Here is a 9029-nt window from a genome sequence, read left to right on the forward strand (position 1 = left end):
TATTATCAAGGGAGGCAGAATAACTTCAGATGCAACAGTTCGGCGCACAGTTACGACTCAGGGAGCAATTCTCCACCACGTGACCGACAAGAAAGAAACTATGGAATCTACCGACATGACGAAAGACGATATGATCGTAACGACAGACCTGAATTGCATCAGAACTGGCGGGATTCAAACAGAGCAGGGCACTTTCGACAACGTGAATTTGTAGAAGTTAGGTCTCATAATCCCAATAACGGCGCGCGCCAACAAAGAGACAGACATTGACTCGCATCGCAGGTAGCCACGTGGCCAGCTGGGTCAGCGAAAAATGACATAGACGTAACCTTGAGATATATTTTAGCATTCCTTACCGACGTATACCGCATGATAATTGCATTCAAGTTCAAACTCTGAGTACTATGAAGAGTAAAGGATTGCTCCACACTTCACATGAAAAACCGCTTACTGAGAGCTAATATGTTTTTTTAACTTCGTCTTTGCTATAAAATTTTTCACTTCACATTACTAGTACACTTTGTCAGACTTAGAATCTGTTAACATGAAACAATGTTTGAAGTTAAATATCCAGTCAAGAACCAAGAGAACTTATTTCAACAGAAATTAAGAATGCATTGTTATAGTGAACAGACGACACAGTGTTGTTATTTGTACATTCTTGCTTGTTAGTTGCACGATTACGTAACGACTATCAGGCTTACATACTTAGAACATACGAGGTGTGGCTAGAAAAAAACCGGACTAGTACTGGTGAAACAATAAAACGAATGCAATAAGGCTGAAAGTCGCGTGGCCTGTCACGTGACTCTCGCTCCGCCTACTGCTCGAGTTTCATCTGCCTCCTGCACTCAGTCTGCCCGTGGCGTCTGTTTTAAGTAGTTGACGTTTTGTCTGTGCGTCGGAAAAAGTTGAGTGTACAGAAAGAACAGCGTGTTAACATCAAATTTTGTTTCAAACTAGGAAAATCTGCAAGTGAAACGTTTGTAATGTTACGACAAGTGTACGGCGATGATTATTTACCGCGAACACAAGTGTTTGAGTGTTTTAAACGATTTAAAGATGGCCGCGAAGACACCAGTGATGACACTCGCACTGGCAGACCATTGTCAGCAAAAACTGATGCAAACATTGAAAAAATCGGTAAACTTGTTCGACAAGATCGCCGTTTAACAATCAGAGCAGTGTCTGAGTTAACAGGAGTTGACAAGGAAAGTGTTAGGCAGATTCTTCATGAAAGTTTCAATATGAACAAAGTGTGTTCAAAAATGGTTCCAAAGTGTCTCACAATTGAACAGAAGGAACGCCGAAGAATGATTTGTTCTGACATCCTGGAAAACATTGAAAGTGATCCCACCTTCTTACAAAATGTTATTACTTGCGATGAATCGTGGTTTTTTACTTACGATCCCGAAACTAAACGCCAATCGATGCATTGGAAAACTCCTGGTTCTCCACGACAAAAAAAGCACGAATGTCAAAATCGAAATTCAAGGCAATGATGATTGTTTTTTTTGACATCAAAGGGATTGTGCACATTGATTGGGTACCAGAGGGACAAACAGTGAATCAGCATTACTACATTAGCGTCCTGGCTACCCTACGTGAGCGAGTACGGAGAAAACGGAACGATTTGTGGAGAAAAAAGTCATGGATCCTTCACCAAGACAATGCCCCAGCTCACAGTGCGTTGTCAGTGAAGACGTTTTTGGCAAAACACAACATTCCCATCTTAGATCATCCACCCTACTCACCTGATTTGGCCCCCTGTGACTTTTTTCTTTTCCCTAAAGTCAAGTCAGCTTTGAAAGGAACTAGATTTGAGACTGTTGAAGCAGTAAAAGAAAAAGCGACGGAAGAAATGTATGGACTTACCGAAAATGATATGCAGCATTGCTATGAACAGTGGAAAATTCGTATGGAGCGGTGTAGAGACCGAGGAGGAGAGTACATTGAAGGAGATAACATGAAATTGTAAATAATTGTAAATAAATCTTTTTTCCAGCATCAGTCCGGTTTTTTTCTAGCCGCACCTCGTATGCTGCTAATGAGATTTTAATGCAACATTTTGGTTTACTTGAAAATACATTCTGGATTTACAGTACTTTCTGTGAGATACCAGATGACACAGTGGTTAGTTTATGTGACAGCTACACGATTTTATCACATTTACAATGTTGCTTTTGCGGTGTTTCTGGTTTATATCTGCACAGTTTTTCTGTATTATTCTGGAAAGTAAAACATGTTTTAGTAGTAACTTTTGTGGTATAGCTACAATGAGACAGCCTTTTCCGTAGCACAACAATATGTTACAGCACAGTGCTTTCTTCATCACGGCAATAAGCGTAATAAGTAAGATATCTATACGCAAAGTATTTCACTTTCGTTTATGATGAGGTAAGTACGTTGATTTCAGCAGAACTTGCTTACAGAGGACAATAACTACGACACTTCCACAGAGATTATCTTACAACAATGCGCACAGTTTAGCGCTACAGTACACGTATTTGAGTGATTAATTTTGTACTTAAAACTTTTACTTTTTGAAGATTTTTGAATTACAAAGAAAGTTTTCTGTGATACATTTCATTCCATTGCTGCAATCTGTAACAACTGAGGGTATAATTGCATTAATCCTCAGGGGGGTACATGCCTACTTTGTGTACCATGTGTTTGGCAAGCACAAGGAGCCCTAGCTAATATGGTATTTGCTTATACAACTTTACACATCGGTACCATATTCCTCTAACACAGAATTACACAGCTATCTGATCATTTAACAGAGAAACAAACATTATTTTTTACTACATCAGTGACAGATGTTTACACAATTACACAGTTGGAAAAACTTCACACTTCTGAAATTGTATTTCGTCTGTACTTTGTGAACTGTTCATATTTTTTGGAACCATTGTGATACTATGAGAGCTTTGAATGGCGCATTTAGTATGGGATCATGATTTTTAAGGTATGTTTGAGGTAGATGACACTACTGAAATGAGCAGAGAATATTTTTTAGGTTTTGAAATTATTGCAGAAAGCTACGACGTTTTTGAGATTTTACTGAGGTGTTATGATGTTATTATTACGACGACGATGTGTATTATGCTGCTGAGGTATGTTTATGATCAATAACATGATGCTATATGAGGAATTTGATTATGCTACATATCTGTTATGATGAAATATTGAAGAAGTGTCGACGAATATGTATATGTGTAATAAGGTAAGGAATAATGAGTAGTGGTTAGGGACTCTGACTTGTGAAAAAGGATGTTGGAAACCAAGAATCATACTTTAAGAGTTATGAAATGTGTGTAAATGCGTGAATGTATCACAATGCCGACGAATATTTTTTGGACACTGTTATATTTATAAGATTTTGTTTCTACAGATTTGCAACGCAAATTCTCGACCTGTGAAATTTTTATATGAGACTGTCACTGTGGTGCAAACTGGTGTCGTAAATATTTTGGTAAGAAAGTTAAGGGACCACCTTCACGTAATGCGTCGTGGGCACCCAGCTGCGCGACAGTCGCCTGGAAAAAAGCCATTAGTGTGTACCTTTCAGAGGCACAGGTGGAGAAAAAAGGAGGCCATTATCCTCGCTATTGACATTTCTTTGTAGAAAGCATCGCAAATACGACACGCTCAAACTTGAAAACATGATTACACTGTAGAGTTCTTAATTTATGATATCTACTGAAATGAAATGATGAGAAACATTTTACATCTATTGTCCTTTTAGTTGAGAGATTGCTCATTTTGTTTAATATCTGGTTTCCAGCTGTGTTACTGGATTGGTTTTATAAAATTAAATTAAATGCATTTGCTAATGTGAAAACTTTCTGTCAGCAGATATACTAAATAATAATTTTATGAGCCACATTCTTCAAAAAAGGAGCACTTGGAAAGGAAAGAACAATAAGAAGGGACTAATAACAGTAACTGCATACACAATTTTCTTTTCACGTACTTGGTAATTTCTTTTGTAGAATAAGTTGTGGTGCACCACTTTAATTATGTAGACATTAAGATGTGAATATACATTTCCCTTATCTGCATTGTTGTCTTTAATGTACTATTTTTTCTGCTTGTGGATTTGTCATGTTAAGATATAAGTTATTACATTTACTGCTGCTTGCTTTGCCAATTTCCACTTTTTTTGTCATTGCTGTTTGTGTTAATTGTTTTGTGCTGCTGCATTGCCTCGTCCCTTAATTTAGCATCTGAGCTCAGTAGATTTAAGTTAGCGTAAGAGGGGGTAGACTATATAAGAGAATGAGTTGCAATGAATTGGAAGAAATCCATTCAGAAGTTATACGAAAAAAGTACAGAAAGCAGGTATAGATAGGACTTTTTGGAAATAATGAAGAATGAAGGGAGATCTCCAAGAAATAAAGACACTTTTGTTTGCAAAATACTGCAGTAAAACAAACCCTGTCCTTTCTTTGTGTTATCCCACTATGTGTTTGTGTACCCTTGGGTATTTGTGTTCTTCCTGTCTTTATGTGTTTATCTGATGAGAGTTACATTGTAGAATTTTTCTAATACTATGTTATTTACTTTGTAAAGATGTTTAGACATTATTTATCTGTTCTGTTTTTGTTGCTCATATGTGAAGTTGATTCTGATCTTTATGAATGTACTTATGTCATAATTCTTGTAACACTGATGTGCATGTTTATTTCTATTCTTTTGTAAAGCCTGTTTTACTACAAATGTTATCTGTATCCTTATGTTCTTTAATGATGTATTTTGTATCTTTGTTATTGTATTCTTATGTTATAAAATTGTAATTGACACCAGTTCATCAAATTAAGTAACTTGTAAGTTACATTTCACTGCACACGTTTCTGTTGGTCATAATAAATGCACAGTATGTGAGAAGTTGGGACTGTTAGTGTTTGGATGTGTGTTAATAAGTCAGCAAGGGACTGATTAACAGCATTACTCGTTCTAAGGACATTAAAAAAAAATTTTTTTGTGAGTGCACAAGTGGTGGTTCATGAACTTGCTATGTTGTCCGCAAGACTCTTTGATGGTGATTGTGCACCTGCACAGTCGCAACAGATAGCTGCTGGCCGTCTCTACAAGCACGACAGTGGGTCTGAATCTTTGATGGCCCACCAGTACCATTATCTCTACAAGGACTGCAGTGGGTCTGCACCTCTGGTGGCCCACCAATACCGTAATCTCTAACAAGACTACAGTGGGTCTGCTCTGTGATGACCTACCTACCAATATTCTTCAAAACTTCGACTGACTCTGCTGTGGGTTTGCTCTGTTGTGGCCCATTACCTGTCTGCATGTCAAGAGTCAGCACTGTCTTTCTGCTGGAAGGACAACACTATTTCTTCAACACTGCATGGAAATCCACTACTTCCATATGCATTTTCTTTAATGCTCAGACTTTTGAGAAAAAAAAAAGCACTGGAATTTTGCTGTGATGAACGCTCAGGACCGTCTTTATGGGCTGTGAGAAAATTTTAGTTTTTGAGCAACATTGTATCAATAAGTGTGTGCATTTGATTTCTTTGTGTATTGTAAATTTTTTCAAATCTGTATTGGTCACTGCCCAAAACAATTTGTAAAATTTTTTGTGAGAAGCATGGGGGCTATGTAAGTAGGCTGTTTAGGTTTTCTTATTGGTAACGTCACGTAGCGCTCTGTACGAAAATCACTGGCTGTGCTGTGTGCAGTCTGTGGCTAGTTTGCATTGTTGTCTGCCATTGTAGTGTTGGGCAGCTGGATGTTAACAGCACGTAGCGTTGCGCAGTTGGAGGTGAGCCGCCAGCAGTGGTGGATGTGGGGAAGTGAGATGGCGGATTTTTGAGAATGGATAATCTGGAGGTGTGTCCATCAGAAACAGTACATTTGTAAGAATGGATGTCATGAACTGCTATATATATATTACATTAAGGTAAATACGTTATTTGTTCTCTATCAAAATCTTTCTCTTGCTAACTGTGCCTATCAGTAGTTAGTGCCTTCAGTAGTTTGAATCTTTTATTTAGCTGGCAGTAGTGGCGCTTGCTTTATTGCAGTAGTTCGAGTAACGAAGATTTTTGTGAGGTAAGTGATTTGTGAAACGTACAGGTTAATGTTAGTCAGGGCCAGTCTCTTGTAGGGATTTTTGAAAGTCAGATTGCATTGCGCTAAAAATATTGTGTGTCAGTTTAAGGACAGTCATGCATAATTTTTCTAGGGGGACGTTTCAACGTGTCCTCTGGAGGAGCATCGACAAAGATATATCACACATGGTTGTGCCATACACAGTGTGTCAAAGCAAACAGACAGTACTAGCCTGCAAGTATTTCCCTTGGTATGAAGTAACATCCCTGTGGTCTCGCATTCTTCTTGATTTTTCTAGGCCCTTTTCTGCGTTACTCTTCATTTATCGTCATAGATACCAGCAGAAGTTTTCTGTAAATTTCATGTATGTATTCAACGTCCTTAGCAAAAACCAACCAGGCTTTATCTCACACCATCTCAACTGAAGGGCTCCTAGAAACCACTGTCCTGGTCAGCAGCCCTCAGTTAACATCAACAGAATTTCGCAGGTTTTGTCCTGAGAATGACATAGCTTTGCTATGTATGACACTCTACCACTCTCTTTCCAACAGAATGGCAGAGGAGTTCGGCTGCACTTTTAAAAACTCAGCTGGTGAAGTTACATCGACATTATTAACTCAATGGAGCTCTCACCTTATTTTTCACCTCATCTTACTCCTATCCACAGGATGGATCCACCCTAGCTAAAAGATACCATAGTTAACAGCATTAATCAAAACAGTCCGCCATCTGTCATCCATCCCATCACTATTCTGCCCCCCCACCCACCCACCCCAGTCACTCAGCATTCACATAGTCACCAATACACGTTTCAGAATCTGGGCATTAGTTGTTCCAGGGTCACGAAGATAGGGTTCTAGCTCACGTCACACATCTTTTGCGCAGAATGATGATCAAAGTCCAACTCCCTGTTGGCTGCCAAGACAGAAAAATTCCCAGAATTTTCCGTTCCACAGTTGGTCCACTCGACGCCAGAGAGTGTCTGGAGTGTGGGCCTCTGGTACTCAGCCAGACTCGGTGGTTTGTATAACCAGACATTCACAGCCTGGTGAATCAGTACCTGATTCTTGCAACTACGATTCAATTTTCTCTGGCTAATAATACAGTGGTACCGCTTTTTTCTGATTCACTCCGAAGACAGACTCTTAAGTGTGAACTGTTTTTTTTTTGGGGGGGGGGGGGGGGGGTTATGTAATTACGATCCAGAGAAGAATTGGAATTTTATGTTCATTGCAATGAACTTACTTTTCATTGTCTACCTGGGCTTTAGTATCTCTGCTTCGAAAACAGCGTGATCGACTTCAGAACTGTGTAGAACGCTTTAGAACGAAAGGTATTGGTTATTCATTATCAGAATACAAAAAAGAAAAATTAAAAAGGTTAAAAATGTAAAATATGTTACTTCCCATAATTTGGTTATGAACTGTAGATTGAAACTGAAGAAACTGCAAAAACGTGGGAATTTAAGGAGATGGGACCTGGATAAACTGACTAAACCAGAGGTTGTACAGAGCTTCAGGGAGGGCATAAGGGAACAATTGACAGGAATGGGGGAAAGAAATACAGTAGAAGAGGAATGGGTAGCTCTGAGGGATGAAGTAGTGAAGGCAGCAGAGGATCAAGTAGGTAAAAAGACGGGGGCTAGTAGAAATCCCTGGGTAAGAGAAGAAATATTGAATTTAATCGATGAAAGGAGACGATATAAAAACGCAGTAAATGAAGCAGGCAAAAAGGAATACAAACGTCTCAAAGATGAGATCGACAGGAAGTGCAAAATGGCTACGCAGGGATGGCTAGAGGACCAATGTAAGGATTTAGAGGCTTATCTCACTAGGGGTAAGATAGATACTGCCTACAGGAAAATTAAAGACACCTTTGGAGAAAAGAGAACCACTTGTATGAATATCAAGAGCGTTGATGGAAACCCAGTTTTAAGCAAAGAAGGGAAAGCAGAAAGGTGGAAGGAGTATATAGAGGGTGTATGCAAGGGCAATGTACTTGAGGACAATATTATGGAAATGGAAGAGGATGTAGATGAAGATGAAATGGTAGATACGATACTGCGTGAAGAGTTTGACACAGCACTGAAAGACCTGAGTCGAAACAAGGCTCCGGGAGTAGACAACATTCCACTGGAATTACTGACAGCCTTGGGAGAGCCAGTCCTGACAAAACTCTACCATCTGGTGAGCAAGATGTATGAGACAGGCGAAATACCCTCAGACTTCAAGAAAAATATAATAATTCCAAACCGAAAGGAAGCAGGTGTTGACAGATGTGAAAATTACCGAATTATCAGTTTAATAAGCCACGGCTGCAAAATACTAACGCGAATTCTTTACAGACGAATGGAAAAACAGGTAGAAGCCGACCTCAGGGAAGATCAGTTTGGATACCGTAGAAATGTTGGAACACGTGAGGCAATACTGACCCTACGACTTATCTTAGAAGAAAGATTAAGGAAAGGCAAACCTACGTTCCAACATTTTTATACTTAGAAAAAGCTTTTGACAATGTTGACTGGAATACTCTCTTTCAAATTCTGAAGTTGGCAGGGGTAAAATACAGGGAGCGAAAGGCTATTTACAATTTGTACAGAAACCAGGTGGCAGTTTTAAGAGTCAAGGGGCATGAAAGGGAAGCAGTGGTTGGGAAGGGAGTGAGACAGTGTTGTAACCTATACCCGATGTTATTCGATCTGTATATTGAGCAAGCAGTGAAGGAAACAAAAGAAAAATTCGGAGTAGGTTTAAAATCCATGGAGAAGAAATAAAAACTTTGAGGTTCGCCGATGACATTGTAATTCTGTCAGATACAGCAAAGGACTTGCAAGAGCAGTTGAACGAAATGGAAAGTGTCTTGAAAGGAGGGTATAAGATGAACATCAACAAAAGCAAAACGAGGATAATGGAATGCAGTCGAATTAAGCCAGGTGATGCTGAGGGAATTAGATT

The sequence above is a fragment of the Schistocerca piceifrons genome, chromosome 11 (genome assembly GCF_021461385.2).
Source record: "Schistocerca piceifrons isolate TAMUIC-IGC-003096 chromosome 11, iqSchPice1.1, whole genome shotgun sequence".
In the NCBI taxonomy this organism is placed as follows: domain Eukaryota; kingdom Metazoa; phylum Arthropoda; class Insecta; order Orthoptera; family Acrididae; genus Schistocerca; species Schistocerca piceifrons.